General features: G+C 55.1%; 1 protein-coding gene across 1 annotated transcript in view; it reads right to left on the reverse strand.

The window, feature by feature from the left end:
• Nucleotides 1-13,679, reverse strand: part of TCF20 (transcription factor 20) — a 182,443-nt gene extending 168,764 nt beyond the window's left edge. Inside the window, exon 1 of the mRNA XM_049884508.1 lies at nt 13,488-13,679. The gene's annotated coding sequence lies outside the window, so the exon portion shown is untranslated. The remainder of the gene's footprint in view (nt 1-13,487) is intronic.
• Nucleotides 13,680-16,773: the final 3,094 nt, after the last annotated feature.

A 16,773-nucleotide genomic window follows, 5' to 3' on the forward strand; every position in this document is an offset into this window, starting at 1 on the left:
GCATGGAGTAGGTGCCAAATGAGTGCGGCAACTACAGGAAGCTCAGTTTGAGCCTGAAAGTGTTAGGAGGTAGGGACCTGTGGAGTGGGCAGGGGGGCTGAGGAGGGGAGGGCCCCTGCTGGGCAGCCTTTCCTAGGGCAAGGGAAACTATGAGGATGAGGAGGGTGGCGTGCCATACTCAGGTTCTAGAATGATCCCTTCAGCTGTTGTGCAGGGGACAGACCAGCAGCGCAAAGCAGGAGGCAGGAGGCCAAGAGGAGGTCCCAGCCTTAGCCCAGGCCTGGAGATACAGGTCTGGCCCCAGGCCATGGCCAGACAGATGAGGCAGAAGGGCACACTGGGGAGGACTCTGCGATCCAGAATCAAAGTGACTTGAAGACAGGACCAGTGTGGGGCGAGGGAGTCCAGGATGGCACCAGGTTCTGGTGTACAAAGAGCAGGGCAGACCTGAGGTGGGAGCACTGTGGGAGAAGTTCATCTGGGGTGAGGTCCTCTGACAGGCAGCACTGTCCAGCCGCACCTATCCCCTCACCCCGTGACGCTTCCCACATCCATTCCCTTGACACCCTACACCCTGGGGTCAGGTCTCAGCGCCCCCTGCTGGCCAAGGCGACCGCCTCCTCCCTGTCCTCTGGGCCTCAAACCACTTGCCTTTTCTCATTCATCTTCCACAGTGCCACCACAGTTAGAAGGCAGCACGGGTGGGTCATTCTCCAGCTCAGAAACCTTCCATGGCTCCCTACTGGCCTTGAAACGAAGGCCAGATGCTCCAGCAGGACCCACGAGACCCTGCCTGGTCTGCCCTCCTGGCTTCGCATCCTGGTGTGTCGGCTCCCAGGGTCCTGCCTCTCTAAGCTCCAGCCATTCCTCGCTCTCCCACACTGTGCCTTTCCGAGTGCTGTTCTTCCCACCCAAAATGTCCTTTCCCCCTTCTCTGCCTGGGTCTCTCCCTCCCTGAGTCTTGGCCAGTCTTTCCTGGGACCCAAACCAGAAGGCCTGACCTGACCGGGAGCTTTTCTGATCCCCATTTTATTTGAAATGACTTAGAAATGTTTAACAATCAAAGCACGTGCAGTCACAAACTCATCAAGTGACCTTAAATTGGAAAGAAATAAGAGTATTTCAGAAAGTCCTGGCCCATGGGCCCATATTCTGGACTTCTCTTGCAGTGAAGTTGCTTCAGGCCCAGACACCCTGGAGGTGAAGTCCATGAGAGCAGGGGCCCTGTCTGCCAAGTTCATGGACACAGCCCCAGTGCTTAGGGCTGTGCCTGGCACTGTAGGGGTGTGGAGACAGGGCTGGAGGGATGCGGGGAGAGACAGTGGGTAGATAAGACAAGGGAAGGAAGGATGGGGAAGAGGAAGGAGAAATGGATGGAGAGGAGGGGAAGGGGAGGAGGGTGAGTAGACGGATGGATGGATGCATGGGGAGGAGCAGGGACGCGTGGGTGGGGTTCATACTGGCCCATGGCCACTTTAGCCCCGGAGGATGGCCCTTTCTGGGGCTGCGATGGGATTCGTTTAGCACGAGGAGCTGCTGGGATGCAGGAAGCCCCAGCTCTGTAACCCACAAGTGACTGCCAAACAGGGGCCCCTCAACTATGGGCATTTGACTGTTAGGAAAGAACCATCCCCCACATACCTGTCCTTGTCCCAGCCCACCCGAGGGTGTCCCGCCTCTCTTAGGGCCTCGGCTGAGCCTCTACACCCAGCAGCCTCTCCAACAAATTGACCAGAAGACTGGAGTCATCCCTGCCGCCTCTCTTCTCTCCCTCCACACCCAATCCACCAGCAAATCCTGTTATATTATTTTCAACAGCCTCCTACTAGGGCTTCCTGGTTCTGCCCCTGCCCCTCCCCAAGTCGATTTTCAACTCAGCTGGCAGAGAGCTCCTGTACCGGTGAGTCAAAGGGGCCCTCTCATCTAGCCCCCACTTCCTCTCTGAGCTCATCTGCTCCCACCTCCCCTTGCTCTCGTCCCTCCAGCCATGCTCTTCCTGGGTTGTGCCTCTGCGCCCTGTCCTGGCTGTTCCCTCTGACTGGAAGGCTCCTCCCCCAGAATGCCACCTGAGTCACCTCCTCACCTGCTGCTGGTCTTTGCTCAGAGGCCACTTTCTCAGTGAATCCTTCCTTGGTCATCTTATTGATAATTGGGGGAAAAAAGGGAAAACAAAACCTCCCACCTCTGCTCCTTCCCCTAGCTTATCTTCCTCTTTAGCACCCAGGCAGTAGCCCAATAAACCACAATATGTTTTACTGCTTCATCGTGTTTGTCTGTCTCCCTGCATTAGAATGGGATCTCCACACAGGCTTTGTCTGTCTTGACCACTGCTGTGTCCCCGGCACTAAGCACAGGCTTGTAGGGCATATATAAGGTGCTGGATAAACATGTGCAGAATGAATGAATGAATGAACAAATGAACCTCTCTGGCATCCAGGCTCGTTCCTCCCAGGCTGACCTGCCCTGGGCACAACGGCCACACCTGTCCCATCATTGTTTTTATCCCTCGACCACCGGCCGTTCTGGCCCCCCATGGACCCCCAGGAGTCCTCCACCCTTCTGGCCCAGGCCCCTCAGGAACCAAACCACTTTCCCCTCCGGAGGGCTGCTTGATCTCTCTCAGAGGCTGGTGGGATGGGCACAGCCATGGCGGTCCCCGGAGTGGAGTTCCAGGGAAGATACCCCAGGGCTGGCCAATCTCCCCACGTGGTGCAAGAGCCACTTCCGCAGCACTGTCTCCAGCCGGGCCCAGGTAGACCACAGTTGGGACCTCCTCTGAATGCCGCCCCTGGCACCGTTGCTTTGCACTTCACCTGCTTTTTCCCCCCTCCAATTCCCCACATTTATTTTCCAGCTGAGCCTCAGATCCTGCCTGGCTGGGGGACAAAGTGGCCGGGCTGGGGTCACAGGGCCACTGGGCAAACTGAAGATCAGAGAGGTCACGCGAGTTGCCCAGGGTCCCTCAGTGAAGTTCCAGGCTCCTCTGGCTGCCTGTGCCAGATGAAATTAGATCACTGAGAGAGCTGGGCCTTCCTTTGTTATCCCCACTGGGCTGGGGTGGCTAGGGACACTGAACCAGAGTGGGGAGTTCTCGAGCTCCATCTGACCCCATGAATGACGTGCTGATGCAGGAACCAGTGCTGACAGCTCAGAGACGGAGGAAACGAATCCATGAGTGGTGACAGCTCAACCCGGAGCACTTCACAGGGCTTTCACGGGGGCTGAGGTTGCAGAGACGAGTCAGACTTGGCTCTGGAGACCCAGCCGAGCTTGTAGGCCCCTATAAAATGGTGATGCGAGGAGTGGCAGCATCAGAACCTGTCTAACTTAAGCTGGGGGGCAGGGGGGTGGTAAGTAGACTGTAGTATAGTGTGAATCAAATCAGCCCAAGGCTGATTCCCATGAGGCAGAGGTCAGACATGCTTCCACCCTCCAAACTTTTTACCAATTCTGACACCAGCCATCCCTCCATGGCACTCTCTACTCTCTTCTGGGTTTGATAACCCGTTGCAATAGCCACACAGAATTCACAGACCACACTTAACAGTTAAGTGATTTATTAAGGAAGTAACAGGGTACAACTCAGAATGAGGAAGCATGTAGGCAGTCTCCCTTCATTGGTGCAGGACAGCTCTCTCAGCTCCTCTTGGCCGCACAGGCCTCCTCTTGACCCCCTTGGTCAGGCTCCTCTTGGCCCTGCTGCCTGTTGCTGCCGGCCGGCTCTGCCGCTGGGCCCCTTCCAGGCCCGTCGCCATCCTCAGTGTTCCAGCCCTTGACCTGTGTTACAGCTCTTTTAGAAGGTTCTTATCTCCTCTCTCTCTCTCCTTCTTCTTCCCTTCTTTTTTTCTTCCTTCTTCCTTCTGCTTCTCTCCCTGCCTCTGTCTCTAAAACTCCCTAGAGTTGGCTGCTTATATATACAACTCTCTGTCAATTTCAAGGCATGGCCCCTCCCAGCCAGAAGTAGGGACACAAACTGACCAAGTCAGTAGGCCACAGACACTTCATTTGCATAGTAGGCTATATATAGTCCATGGTCACTTCATTTGCATGTTTATTAACCAATCCCTGCAAGGTACATACCAATCACAGGGCAGGCTACAACTCAGGGCCAGACAAAAAGTATCAAACCACAAATTGTTTACAGCTTACCCAGGAAATGTCAATTAACCTGGACAAAAGTAACAAACCCTCTAGAGTAGAGAACTAGGGCAAAGATAACTCCTCAGGGCTTAGGGGAAATATCCCTCAAGCTATTTTTCCAAAGAACCAAGGCAAAAAGCCACGTAAAGGAACTCATTTCACCACAACCATGTGTATATGTGTGTATGTGTGTGTGCATGTCTGTATATGCGTGCATGTGTGTATGCATGCTTGTGTATATGTGTTATAGAGCACAGGACTCCTGAGCCGACCACCACAGGTCCCCAGATCCACACCCTTTTACCTCAGCAGCTCCGAGGGGTGGCACGGAGATGGGAAGAGAAGGAGGTGTGTCTGGACCATTCAGTGAGGGGTGTTTAACAGAACAGGGTCCCAACCAACACCCAGAGCAGCAAAGTCAGCCGGACCCAGGTGTGAATCCTGATTCAGCCCATCACCTACTGGATTTTAGGCAGGTGGGCTAGACCCTCAAAGCCTCAATTATACTATCCACAAAATGGGTCTGATACTTCTGCATGCCAGAGGAGTCAGGATTAACAGGATGATGTAGGCACTCCATAAATGGTAACTATTTAGGTTATTGTTAGTTTTATTAGAAATCACATTTAAGCAAGACAATGGGCACCCATTGGTTCCAGAAGCGATGGCCAAGACCCTTTCTGCTTTATGATGGGCTGGGCACCAGACACCAGGCCCTGCCCTCGTGGGACTCACAAATCATAATGACGATGTGTGTGAACGTGTGTCCCAGCTGGCTAGCTTTCCCAGGAGGGTGGTTTGGTGCATTACAAGCACAGCCTTGTTCAATCCCCTCAAGAACCCTGTGAGATGGGGGCTGCTGCTCTCATTGCACAGGTGAAGAAACAGAGAGATGAAGTAACTTCTCCGGGGTCACGCAGCACGTGAGGGGCAGAGCCAGGATTTGAGTCAGGCTCTTACCACTGCACTCGGCAGGACAGAGACTGCACAGCCCACGTCAGGACTGCTCAAATCAAGGCACAGCATGGGCCTCCAGAACACTGGGGAAGGAGCAGTGTTGCGGGGGTGGGGTAGAGGCTCAGGAAGGAAGTGACAGGATACCAGTGAGCAGGGACTTACATGACTAAAGACAGGAGGAGAAGAGGAAGGGCCGGCTAGGCAAAGGCCCAGAGCCAGGCAAGGGCAGCCGAATCCAGCCCTCCTCCCCTCTGCCCTGATCACATCTACATCTCTCCAAACTGATACAGCTCTTGCAGGCCCACTCGCACCCTTCTGCCTTTGCCCATGCGGTTCCCTCTGCTTGCATGCTGTTCCCCCGATCTTTTCCCCTCCAGACTCAGTGGGGGAGGGTGGGCAGGATCTGAAAGCAGGCTTGCTGGACTCCTGACTGACCATGTGTCTTTGCTGCTACACTGTCCTGCTTCACAGAGAGGGTGACTCTTAAGCCTGGTGGGAGCCAGGGTAGAAAGGATCCTGCCTGGAACAGCATGGTGAGCAGGGGGAACAGAATGTGCAAAGACATGGGGCAGAGGAAGGATTGTGCCGGGTTTGTACTCCTCCACAGCCTGGTGTACCCCATTATACTCCAGGGCTCTGAAGCTAGTGCTCCTTCTCGGGAGCTGCCTGGATAGGGGTGGGCAGGCAACGCTCACTGACTTTGGAGTCCCACAGGCCTGGCTTTTTTATTGTTCTAGCCAAGTCGCTTCCTCTCGCTGAGCCTCGGCTTTCTCTCCTGTGAAATGGAAATAGTAGGCCCCACTTCAAGAATTATTCCAGTCAATGTAAAGAAAGTCCCTGGCAGAGTAAGCGCTCAATAAACACCAGTTCTACGGCCTGGGCCTGCAGCACCAGGGTAGAGACCATGGGGTGAGACTCCCCAGCTCTCTGGGTCCCTGGCATCGAGCTACTTCCTAGCCAGGGAGCCAGAAAGTTTTGGAAGGCAGGGGGGCTTCAGGGTAACCTGGGTAAGGCTATGATTAGAGCAGGAAGGTTGTTTTAAAGACGAGACAAGACATGGGCCCTCTCTTGGAAGGGATGGTCAGTGGCAGCGAGGCCCACGTCTGCCCTCAAAGCCATACTTTCCAAAAGTTGTTTTGGGGTCTCCAGTTACTCAGGGTGCCAGCCACAGCCCTGCCCCACCAAAAGATGAGGTTGGAGGCAGATGTCTGGGGGCTGACTCAGCCCGGACCTGGACATCCCACCTCCCACTACAGGAGAGCCCACGGGGCCTATGGGGCTGCTCTCAGGGACAAGGGCTATTGGAGGTAGCCCCTTCCCACTCTGCCCTCAGAGCCTGGCCAGGAGGAAAGAGTATACTAGAGAGAGGGAACTGCGTGTGTAAAGGTCCCCATCCCTGAGATGGTAACATGCTGCGCATGTTGGCCAGCAAGTGGGTCTGTGAGTGAGGTGGGGTGGTCGGAGCTGGGGTTAGAGGGGACGAGCCAGGGCCACAGGCAGGACTCTGCTCAGACTCTGGGTGAGCTGGGAGGCATTGCCGGGTTCTGGGCAGACCTGTGTGGGATCCAGCTTAGGTTCTAACAGGATCTCTCTGGCTGCTGTGTGGAGACTGGACAACAGGGGGTGAAGGGACAGCAAGGAGGCCCGTGAGGAGGCCCTGCATCCATCCAGGCAGGTGACATGGGTGCTGGCAGCAGACGTGGAGGTAAGAGGAAACTGCTGTTATATTTTGAAAGTAGAACCAATGGGGTTTGCTAATGGGTTGACTGAGGGAGGTGAGAGAGAACAGTTCAGGATGACCCCAAGAATTTTGGTCTGGGTAAGGGAGTAGAAAAATGGAGGTGGCATTACCTGAGATGGGCAGGACTGGGATGAATTTCAGGAGCTCATTTTGGGCTGCTGGGCTGGAGCCGCCCACCGGCCATCAGGTGGAACCATAGTGAAAGCACTGGCTGGGCGAGTCTGGAGTTCGGGAGAGAAGTCCAGGCTGGGGCGGGCACCTGCTGTGTGGACTTCCCTGGTCATGTACATAGTAGGTCCTCAACAAATGCCTGCGTCAGCCTGTAGGCCCTCAGGGGGAGCCCAGCTCCAGGCCTCCAGGGGAAGCAAATGGTCCCAGGGCCGACCATGGAAAGCCACACCCCAGAGGGGCATGTGTGGCCCTGCCAGCAGCTTTGGTGACAGGGAAGGGTGACCTGGGCAGGCTTCTTGACCGAAGTGTCATAGGAGTCTTGGCAAACAGAGACAGGTGGGCATTCTGGGAAGGCGGCTGCTCCTGCTCCGGGGGTAAGCCAGGACACAGAAGGAATGAAGGCCCAAGGGAGCCAGTGGAGCTGGATTTAAGTGTATGGGTGCAGGAGCCCAACCCCCTGGGGCCAATCTGGACTCTGAGGCCCCGGGCAAGATACTTAACCTCTGAGGTCTCTGTTTTTGCCTCCACAAAATAGGAACGATAACTGTACTCCCTTCATGGATTGGTATCAGGGTCAAATGTGTTAATCCACATACTGTGTGCAGAACAGCACGGTGACAATGCTCGGTAAATGTGACCTATTCTGTTCGGTCTAGGAAGTGGTGTGCTCAGCTGCCAGGATGGACAGACAGACATAGCAAGGGGAAAGAAGAGCAGCATGTGAAGCCCAGGTATGAGGCGATGGGGGCCGGATAAGGAGGGGGACTTTATTCCCTTTGGGCAATGGGGAGCCGTGGAAAGTTCTGTACAGAAAGATGAAGGTGAGCCATTCAGTCCTTGATTATCCACCACCTGTGCTCACCTTGACCCCATCGCATCTCAGAACCAACAGCCCTAACCTGGCAACATGCCTGCTGGGCTCAAGGCACATCCCATAATAACAGTTAATGCTTGGTGGGCACTTACTATGTTCCAGACGCCATTCCAAAGTCATTAATTCTCAAAACAGCCCTATGTATGTGGTTGGTCCTATTATGGTTTGACAGATGAGGAAACTGAGGCACAGAGACCATCATACAGGTCAATGTCATGCAGATAGCCAGTGGCAGAGCTGGGATGAAAACCCAGGCAGTCAGACTCGCCTCCAGAGTCCACACTTGCCTGTCTGGACTCAGAGACTGAGAGGAGCCCCTGGCGTGTGGTTAGCACCCGGGACACGGTCAGCACTACCTGATTCTCCAGCAGTTAGGGCAGGACTACTGTGCCCATTTTACAGGGGAAGAAACTGAGAGGTGTTTCCAGAGGAGCTGGGGCTCCTGCCCTGCCTATTGGACCCCAGATGCCCAAGCTGGGAGCTGGGCAGGCACAGCCCGTGGAATCTTGAACCTCCTTTCAACCTGAGCCTCGCTGTCCTGCAGTGACCCAGTCCCCTCGGCCTGCAGCTGTCTCTGGGATCCTTACTTCCTTTTGGGGAAGAGAAGACAATGGGTTGCCCCTCCTGGGCTGCCCTGGGGCTTGTGTCACAGGTCCCTGTACTGTCTGCCCTCTTTCCTCACTTTCTTCTTTCAAAGAGGCTTTCTGCCCGAAGAAGGCCTGTGGCCCGCCCAGTCCCCGACCCTGCCCAGGTGACACACCGGTCATCCCCGTGAGCTTCCACCAGACTGACATGCAAGCTTCACCACGTCCTCTGAACAGTTTCACAGTCAGGAAAACCAGCAGAGGGAAACACAATGTTTGCAGACCGGGTCAGGTCCAAGGTCACACCGTAAAAATGGATTCCTGGAAAAACATAAACCAGCAATTTACCCTGTGAATTTTATGGGCCTGAAAAGAAAAAATCCATTCTGTTTGAATAATGAGAGGAGATAAACTATTCCCAGTTCTTTCTTTATTAGTGAATTAAGGGCGCACAGAAACGGAACCATGTTAACATGCAGCTTCCAAATGGAGTATCAGCCACTTTCATTTGGTAAAAACCAGCATTTCTATTAAAAGAGGATGCTGCCCGAAAGGTTTGTTTGCTTCCCCCGCTCTGCCCCAAAACTGTATTTAATATAGGGCAAGGCTTAGTTGCTGTCATTAAACAAAGCTCAAATCCTCCTGGCTTCACCCCGTTGCTAGAGCCGGAGGGAAAGTGATTTCGGAATCCAGGCGATCTGTCGGATTTCTTTGTGGCATCCACTTCATCGCTCAGTAGCCAGCCATGATGTCATAAGACCATCAGATTTCCGGTAGGAGGAAAACGCTGGGGAATTGGAAAGAATGGATGTTTCTGAGCCGTCAGGAGGGCGGGGGAAGGGGCTGGGTGTGTTTGGGAGGAGACGCAGTGTGGCTGGCGGGAGGCAGGAGACATGGTTGCGATATTAAATGTCAGGCAGAAACCTGAAAAAGCCAGCCACCCAGATGTTGTCTAAATATCCAGATGTTTGGGGCCGAGCAGACAACACCCCCCCACCCCCAAGAGCCGCTCGACATTTTGGCTTTGACCTCGGGCCTGCCTCCAGGGCGCTGCCAGGAGCCGTACATCATTGCGGCTGCCACCCCTGGGTTTGGAATTTTTTCTAAATCTTTTTACACACGGATGACAGGAGTAACTAGGTCCAGATTTTTAAAAGCTGTTGAAGCAGTGATTTGAAAAGTTCAGTCCCTGGAATTAGCTTTCCCGGAAAACGCTATGTAGGCCAAAAAGGAGGAAAAAAAAAAAATCCCTCAGCCAACATACACACACAAACATATGTGACTTCTAAGCCAGAGGACTGAAAAACCCAAAACAAAACCAGGGAGTCTGAGAGGCAAGGGCTGGCGGCTGACACGGAGAAGCAAGCAAAGAGGCCTCCCGGGCGCGCGCTTCCCCCAAATCAGGAAAGCCTCACGCAGCTTTGTTCTTCTGACAAAGCCCCTCGCTTCCAAGGAGCCGACAGTTGCCAACAAAAGCCCAGGGTAGAACTAATTTACACTCAGACTCGGCTTGAGGAGTCGTAAAGTACAGAGATGGAAATGGCTTTGCCTGGGAAGCTGCCGCCCACAACTGGCAAGGGGGACCCCCAGGCTGGGGGGGAGGGAGCCCTACTGGCCACAGACCAGCAGGGTCCCAGCCTCCTGGTGGCTTGGCCACGTGCCTGCTGAGGCCACCTCTGAGACCTGTGACATCATGCTAATGGCCCTGAGAATGAGGCAGGGACTGCAGGGCCCTGGGGGACATGGCCCTGGGACTTCACAGGCGCGGGCGCAGAGGCAGCTGAGCAGGGGGGTGCATCTCCAAGTAAACTGAGGGCTCTAATAACAAGAAAAGAGGTGGCCAGGGGGCAGTGTCTGGCAGAGGGCAGGTGGAATGAGCAGAGGCTCCAGACTGCGGGCTCTGTGCCTTCCTTCCTAGAACAACCCCTGTGCTTTACGGACAAGGAAATTGGGGGCCAGGGGCAGCTGAGTGGCCTGCCCAAGGTCACCAGGCTAATTAGTGGGACAGCCAGGACCAGAGAACAGAAAACACAGGCCAGGCGTTGCACAGCTCTTCCCTGAATGTTATCTAATTTCATCCTCACACCCTGTGAGGGAGGGATTATCATTAACCTCCGTTTCCAGAGGAGCCAATGGAGGCCCAGAGAGGTTAAGTAATTTGCCCAAGGTCACACCGCTCATCATTAGCAGAGCTTGACCTGAACTCCGAATCCAGTGCTCTTTCCTTTGGGTGGGGGGATGCAGCCGAAGTTTACAGGGGAGCAGTGAAACTGACTTAAATACATATTTAAAATGTTGGCGATCCCCACAAATCAGAAGGGACTAAATCATTGCAAATTAATTTTTTAAAGTGATTGCAGGCAGGAGGGCGGGCTGGCCGGGTGAGCGGGGAGGCTGCTTTTCTTCTGTCCCTGACAGAGCCTGAATAGAGCATGGAGCTGCTCTCTAGCTGTGCGTGGCGACAGCTCAGTCTCGGAAGGGGGTGGGCACTAAAAGCTTTGTCGAGCATCTGTGAGAGCGTAATCTGCCCCAGGCAAGGTGCCAGGTGTACAGATCTGACAGAGCCAGGGAAGGAGAAAGTCACGGTGCTCAGGAACCAGGAAAAATAAAAATGAGAGTCAGTCCCTCTGAATCCAACTCTGCTTCCCAGTCAGGGCTTCAAGTGTGCTGCAGGGCACCCGGGCGGCTATTTGTGGCCCAAAGGGCTGACTCCGGCCAGAGAGGTGTTGCCCAGGCTCCTGCCCACCCAGGCACTGTGGCCCTGTACCCTGGCCATCCTGGGAGTCCTGCTGGTCACTGCCTTCTCCCAGAGCAGCACTTGAAGGCAAGCAGCTTCCAAGAGCAGGGACAGAAGAAAGAGGCCCGTCAGAGCTCAGAAAACACCCTTCCCCACGTGTGCAGGACTCTGGGCTCCCGTCCCAGCATCTCCGGCAGGCCCTCCCTTCTGGCGGGCCAGCCCTGGCGCTGCAGAGGGCTGTCTGCGCCAGGCCTCTCACACTCTCCCCACTGGCCTGCTGGTTTCTTTTGCTTTGTTTCTGTGATCAGCAAAGTGTGTGTGGAGCCCAGAACTCAGGCCAGGGAAGGGGAAAGAAAAGTGCCTGCCGTCTAGATGTCTGAACCGGCTCAACAGTCCCCATTTTTCTGGGAAAGTCCTACCCGTTCATTATGCACTTTGCCTACTGTATACCCAGAGGAGATCTGGGTCCTGCCTTAGGGCACGTACAGTTCACCAGGGAAGACGATCGTTTATCAAATAGTTATACGAATTTATCCCTGGGAGAGGTGGTTCCCAGGTTACCTGAGCCCGTCACAGGGAAAGTGTCAGGTCAGGGAAGTCAGGGAGGCTTCGTGGAGGAGGTGACACTAGCACTGCAGCCTGAAGGATGAGGAAGCATTAATCCCTCTGGCTCAGTGTCACTCATGCAGAGAGGCTTTCCAGGACACCCACCTAAGGTTGCCCCCCCATGTCCCTGCACTCCCATGGTCCCCTCTGTTCCCTTCCTGACTGTCGTTCATTGTTGATGTCCCTGCACTGGTCTCAAAGGCCCATGAGGACAGAGACTGGGTCTGTCCTGTTCCCAGCTGAGTTGCCCATACCTGGCACATACTAGGTGTTTGATGACTATTTTTCGAGCAAAAGAATAAACATGTGTAAAGGCCCTGTGGTGGGAGGAATCACAGTGACTAGAAGGGCATGTATGGAAGTAGAGCTGAGACAGAGGGCACAGAGAGGGTGGGGGATGAGACTGAGCCTTCTCAAGAACCACCCTGGACACTGGGTCTCTCCTTTCCTCTCTGGGCTTCCCTCTGCCCTTCCCTATGGCAGAGACTGGGGTAGGGAGTGTTCAGTCTCCTACAGGAGAGAGTGCTGAAAAAGTGCCCTGCCCTACCGGGCTGCCCCAGACTCAGCACCCCTGGGGAGGAGGGAGGCGGGCATTAGCATCACCCCCAGTACTCTCTCTGCCACCACCTCCCGTCCTCCATTCATTTCCTCACAGGCGCTGTGAGACCACCTGCAGCCACTGTGAGACCACCTGCAGCCACATGAGGCAGCAGGAGGCAGACCCCGGGGTCCCAATCCAGCACCACCTCCACCACACCTCACATCCCGTCTGCACCGCCCCCCCCCCCCATGCCTGGCACCCCTTTCTCCTGACAGAGGCAGAGCTGGAAGGAGAGAAAAAGCCAGGCTCTGGGTTTGGACTGAGTGGGTTTGGGTCCCCTCAGCTGACCATCAGCATGTGACAGCTCTCTGTGCCTCAGATTGCTCACGGGTGAAAGGGGGATACCCCAGGCTCCGGGTAGGGCAAGGGCAGTGCTGGATGAACGGGTCTGCAAGGCCGGAAATGAAGTCTCCCCATCTTCCTCTAGGATTCGGTTCAGTTACTCCCCCCAACTCTACGAAGCCCTTGGGGAGCAAGGGAGATGCGCATGAATTACAGCCTGGCGCTGGCGCTTGGAGGACCCCCAGGCGCCCCTCTGCCCCAGAAGGCAGCTGGAGACTGTGACAGGTGAGCGCATCTCAGCCCCTGGAGGCGCAGCTCCTGAGCGCCGGGACTTGCCTCCCCGCCAGCTAGCTGCGCGCTCTCAGCAAACTTTCCGCTCGGGGTCCGCCAGCGTCTACACCTGCTAGGGGCTTTGCGGGGCCTCAACCACAAGCCAGTGCCCGCACAGCCTCATCCGCCCCCGGGTGGCTGGAGGGGGCCTCAGTCTAGGTCCGTGTCTCCACGGTCCCACCAGCCGCGAGTCCCGGAGACTGCCAGCCTCAGCCCTGGGGACCAGTTTAAACTCTCTGGATCGCAGAGACGCCTCAGCCTGACCACCGTCTACACCGCCTCGGCAGCACCCGGGTCACCGGAGACGCCTCAGCTCAGATGCCGCGTCTACACCGCCCGGAGCTCAAGAGACCCTTCAGAGCGCGGCCAGGGACGCAGATCCCGCGACATCGGGCAATGTGAGAAGTGCCCCCCAGCTTCTCCGGGCGCCCCATCCGCGGACAAGCCCGCCTGGGGCTGCTTACCTTGCTCACGCTTCACGATCCTGTCCTGGCTGCGCTGACTCCTTCCTGCATTTTGCAATATTGCCGGTGGCCAAAGAAAATGTTATAAATCCTCCTGAGTCACGTGGCTGCGCCCTCCGACCCCCTGCTCTGCTTTTTTTCAACCTTTGGGACACACCGCAGCCCCAGCGGCCGGACACCTGCCACCGGGCTCCAGGCAGGCGCGGCAGAGCCTGGGCGGGGCGGGGGCGGGGTGGGCGGGTCCGGGGCGGGGCCTGGGCGGGTCCGGGGCGGGTCCGGGGCGGGGCGTATCTGCTCAAGCCGCCCTCCCCTGGGAAGACTGAGCCAGCGACTAGGACTCCTGTTCAGGATCCTGATTGGTCGTCTGACCGGCGGTGCTGATGCCTGATTGGCTGAGGCGAAGACCGGGCTCAGGCAGTGCGGTGGAGTTTTTCGTGTTTCATTCTTTGCCTTTTTTTTTCAGTGGTCGCAGCTGCTCTTTTGGTTTCTCCTGAGCTCTGCAGCCTTTTCCTCACTGCCCCTGTGCTCCCCGTCACAAGACGTACCAACCCGAGCGGTAACTGTGCTCTGTCTTCCTACCAGATGGGTTACTGATGAAATCAAAGACCACAGCCTTCAGTATGGATTGCACCTCAGCATAAAGATAACAAAAATCCTCACAACTGGACCAATAAGCAACACCATGATAAACAGAGAAAAGACTGAAGTTGTCAAGGATGTCATTGTACTTGGATCCACAATCAACGCACATGAAAGCAACAGAGGAGAGATCAAACAACGTACTGCATTGGGCAAATCTGCTGCAAAAATCCATAGAAACCCAATGGCGTTGAGTACGACTCATAGCCAGACTGTACAGGACAGAGTAGAACTGCCCCACAGGGTTTCCAAGGTGCGGCTGACCATCTGGTTAGCAGCTGATCTCTGAATGCTTATGCTACTGGTGCAAAAGACCTCTTTAAAGTATTAAAAAGGAAAGATGTCACTTTGAGGATTAAGGTGCACCTGACCCAAGCCATGATATTTTCATTCTCCTCATATGCATTTGAAAGCTGGACAATGAAGAAGGGAGACCAAAGAAGAATTGGTGCCTTTGAATTACGGTGTTGGTGAAGAATACTGACTGCCAGAAGAATGAACAAAGCTGTCTTGGAAGAAGTACAGCCAGAAGGCTCCGTAGACGCATTTGGACATGTTATCAGGAAGGACCGGCCCCTGGAGAAGGACATCATGCTTGGTAAAGTGCTAGAGGCTCATTGGAAAAGAGGAAGACCCTCAATGAGTTGGAGTGACACAGTGGCTGCAACGACGGGCTCAAACATAGCAATGATTGTTAGGATGGCGCAGGACCAGGCAGTGTTTCATTCTGTTGTACATGGGGTTGCTATGAGTCAGAACCGACTCGATGGCACCTAGCAACAACACCAGGTGGGTAACACCTCTCCCCAGATAGGGACACAAGGTGAGTGCTGCTCACCACTGTATCTCCAGGGCCTGACGCACAGTGGTGCTCAAAATGTGATTATTGATTGAATTAGCAGGAAATGTGCATAAAGCTTTTTAGAACCAAAAACCAAACCCACTGCCATCGAGTCAATTCCCACTCTTAGCGACCCTATGAGACAGAGTAGAACTGCCCGATAGGGTTTCCAAGGCAGTAATCCTTACAGGCACAGACTGCCACATCTTTCTCCCTCGGACAGGTTGGTGGGTTCCAACTCCTGAGCTTTCGGTTAGCAGCTGATCGCTTTAACCACTGTGCCACCAGGACTCCTCTAGCTATGCTGGCAACAAGGCTGGGAGATGGTCTTACTAGTTCCCTTCAAGGATGGGGAAACTGAAGCGCAGAGAAATGCAGTCATCGGCCCAAAGGCACCTGGGAGTGGATGGCTGATGCTGGGACAGTCACACGTTACTGGACCTCAGGTCGCCTCTACACGGCGGTGCCGTGTGGGGCATCAGGACCTCAGTTTCACCATCTGCCAAAATAGTGTTAGAGCAAAAGGTGGGTAGAAGAGGAGTCATTTCAACAAGGGTGCTGTACTCAGCACTGCTTGGCCATTGGGGCGAGGCAGCCTGGCCTCCATGTTAAAATCCCCATGGTATTCTGGGCCCTCTCCTTCCCCCAGGAACTCCCCCGACAGGGCAAGTCAGATGCGTGCACCCCCTCCAATCAGATGACACATTCTACTCTGAAGGCTTTGGGGGCACATGAGGGAACTCTCTGGGGGAGCCACGAGGACCATCATTAAGGAAATTGACCTGAGTAGGAATGCTGCTTTGGGGGGGTGTCTCTGGGAGCCCCCCAGGTGAGTTATTTTGGTGGAGAGGTGGTCTCTAAGATGGGATGGGGGAGAGGGCTTCCCCTCCCAAAAGAGGGTGTAGGAGCTGCTACCAGGCTGGGCAGGGGTTAACGGACCGGAAACATGCTGCCCGAGGCCCTGTCTCCAGTGGCGTGGGCAGCCAGGTCAGGCATGTGGAGGACAGCCGACCTGGAGGCCCAACCGTCCGGATGGGGTCGGTGGGGGGACAGCAGCCAAAGAGGTCATACGTCTAGCCCTACCCGGGCTCGGACGAGATGTGGCCTTCTCCTACTGGGCACCAGAGCCCAGGGCTGCGGAGGAAGTGGACATGTGTTACAGCAGAGGGGAGCTGGGTAGACTGTCATGTATTGGTTGTGTGACCCTGGGCTCCCCGGTGGGCCTCCCAACACTGCTGCAAAACCAGGAGAATAACAGCTACTTCCCAAGCTAAATGGGAGGTTGCTGGTAAAGCGCTTTTGATACTAGTACTTAACGTCGATGTGTCGTTAGGCGCCGTAGAGTCGGCTCTGAATCATAGCAACCTTCTAGGACAGAGTAGAACTGCCCCATAGGGTTTCCTAGGCTGTAATCTTTACGGGAGTGGCTGGTGGGTTTGAATCGCCAACCTTTTGGTTAGCAGCCGAGCACTTTAACCACTGTGCCACCAGGGATCCTTTTGCACAAGCAGCCAAACCCAAAAATCCAAACCTACTGCTGTAGAGCCAATTCTGACTCATTTGTGCAGCCAGGCTTCTTAATTTTGGTACACTTAGTCCTAAACCTCGGCTTAAGCAGGTCCTCCTGCCTAGCTTGCCCTCTCCTGGGAGGGAGAAGCTCAAGGGGGCCCAGAAACAAGGAGCAGGAGGCCTGACCACAGGGGAGAGAGGTGGCAGTCAGAAAGGGGGCTGGGACATTCCAGGGGCAGGAAGGTTGTAATTTTAATTGGAGGTGGGAGAGTCAGAAAAGGCTTCTCTGAGAAATGA

This window comes from Elephas maximus, chromosome 4, assembly GCF_024166365.1.
Source record: "Elephas maximus indicus isolate mEleMax1 chromosome 4, mEleMax1 primary haplotype, whole genome shotgun sequence".
In the NCBI taxonomy this organism is placed as follows: Eukaryota; Metazoa; Chordata; class Mammalia; order Proboscidea; family Elephantidae; genus Elephas; species Elephas maximus.